The sequence below is a fragment of the Osmia bicornis genome, chromosome 10, assembly GCF_907164935.1.
Source record: "Osmia bicornis bicornis chromosome 10, iOsmBic2.1, whole genome shotgun sequence".
NCBI classification, from domain to species: Eukaryota; Metazoa; Arthropoda; class Insecta; order Hymenoptera; family Megachilidae; genus Osmia; species Osmia bicornis.
The window spans coordinates 227,479-229,858 of NC_060225.1; positions in this window are offsets into that span (position 1 = coordinate 227,479).

Sequence of the window (2,380 nt, forward strand, 5' to 3'; positions counted from 1 at the left end):
GAAACGAGAACGAAAATTCGTCACGCATTCGTAGACCTTCTGGGTCCTATCTCACTTAGTATAAACAGTACCTGAGTACAAAGAACTCAGCTACATCGTCTCGACTCGGAACTCGAGAGTCAAATATATACAAGGATAAGTCAACGATAATTTTTGTTAATAAATCAACACGCCTTCTTAAAAATTAATCGACTATTGTTAAATAAAGACACACCTTCCTTGTGCTTTCTCTGGGAAGTTACATATGGTCTAACATTTGTTGCTTAGGATTTGGGAAACCCAGAAAAAACCTAATCAGACCATTATATCAAAAGTTATACCTTAATATATATATTGTTGCGACGGTGAGACGTTCCCGCTCTTTCGATGCATCGACCGCTTCTTGATATATCGAAAGAGCCATCGACTGCCCCGTCCGAAACTGTCGTCGAATCATAACGTGAAGCTATCCCTTGTTTCAAGCGGAAACACGTCACCGGATGCTTGAAGTCTCTTAGACAACCGCGCGTCTTTTGAATATCAGATTGTATCGGGAAGCCGACCTGTACGGATCTACTGCTAAACTAATTGTGTAACTGAAATATAGACAGTCTAGTTTGCTCCTGGTGTATTCATTTAACTATGGAAAGCGCGAGCTCCACTCCCCGGCGCAACATTGGCGCAGTCGGTAGGACGATAAGAACTCGATCTTCAGCCGGGGACGAGGGTTCTCCGGAGACTTTGGAGACGCTTTTCGAGGGCTTGCAGAGGAGCATCTCGACGCAGTTTAGGGAGCAGCAGCGCGCATTTAACTCTCGATGGGAAAAGGAGCGCTCTCGCGCAGAAGAGAAACAGCAAGAGGAGAGAACGGCTTCTGCAGCGATCCAGAAGGTCTTGGAAGAGCGGATGACAGCGATGGAGAACAATTATCAGGTGCTATTGTCCAAAGTCCAACTATTTTTAGAAAAGTTTTCGGCCACGGCAGTCCGTGATGGGGATCGCGAAGCCCTTCTTGTTAGTCCTTCCACTTCTGCTGGTCTCGCGATACCCCAGCCCTCACCTCCGGTCTCTCAACAGGGAATGTCTGGTGTGTCGCGGAACGTTTCCGATTTAGGCTACGTTCTGAAACCACCAAAGTTTGATTGTAAAACTAACTGGGAGGAGTTTAAACTCCAGTTTGAGGCGATTGCAGGGGCGAATCGTTGGGATGAGCCAAGGAAGGCCTTGGCCTTGGTTACATCGCTCGAGGGACCGGCACGGAGTGTTTTGACTTCTCTTTCCGTTGAAAAAGACAGACTGATTTCCCCGCTTTAATTTCGGTCCTTGCGTTCCGTTATGGAACCAAAAATTTTGAGAACCTCAATTATGTCAAGTTTCAAAATTATAAACAACGGAAAGGGGAATCTATTTCCGATTTAGCCACGGAGATTGAGAGGCTAGCACAGGCCGCTTTTTGCGAATGCCCTTTAGAAATTAGAGACAAGCTTGCTGCCTCACAATTTGGTTCCTCGCTGGCTAATGAGGAAATGAAACGGATGCTGAGGCTCGGAGGTTTCACATCTCTCAGGGCTGCTGTTATCAGGGCTCTGGAGATTGAAGCAGTCGAGTCAATGGCTAATGCGCCCGTTACAAAAAAAGAAACATCTACTAAACCGGTTTATTCTTCGGAGAGGGATTCCGGAAGGAGAGAAATGAGAAGACCGGTAAAATGGAAGCTTGAAAGACAGGAGATGGAATGCTGAAATTGCAAGGAGAAGGGTCATATGTGGCGGAATTGTCCGAAAAAGAGAAAAGAAGAATTTTCAACGAAGAAAGGAAACGGGAAGAAGTCGGCGTAGAGGGGCACCCTCCGGCTTCACCTTTGTTCGCCCCCGTCGTACGAAGAGTTGCCGGAAATGTTTTGTCCTGCGTCGAGGGATTCGTCGCAGAAAAGGAGTGTCCCATAATACTTGACACGGGCTCAAGTTTAAATTTACTGGATGTAAAGAACTTTGGAAGTAATAACAAATTTGGCACGGCGGGAACGGAAAAACTCTATAGTCCCCAAATTTTCTCCATCTCTGGAAAAAAAAATTACCGATTTATGGAAAACAGCGATCCTTGGTAACAATCGGTACTTTGAACAGCGAAGAGTAAAGTCGAAGAGGTTCTGCAAGAGTACCACGATGCGTCCTCTGGAGGACATGTCGGAATACGTAAGACCTTGGCCAAGGTTCGACGGCGGTTTGTCTGACTTAGTCACCGAAGAAATGTTGAAGATTGGTGTCGATGTCATCGTTGTACGGCGAAGAAAGGTCCTTCGGGGAAGGGAAGAGGACTCATGAAAGTCTACAACGTAGGGGCATCTTTTGAAAGGATCGCGCTCGACGTTGTTGGTCCCTTACCAAGGTTTTCTTCTAGA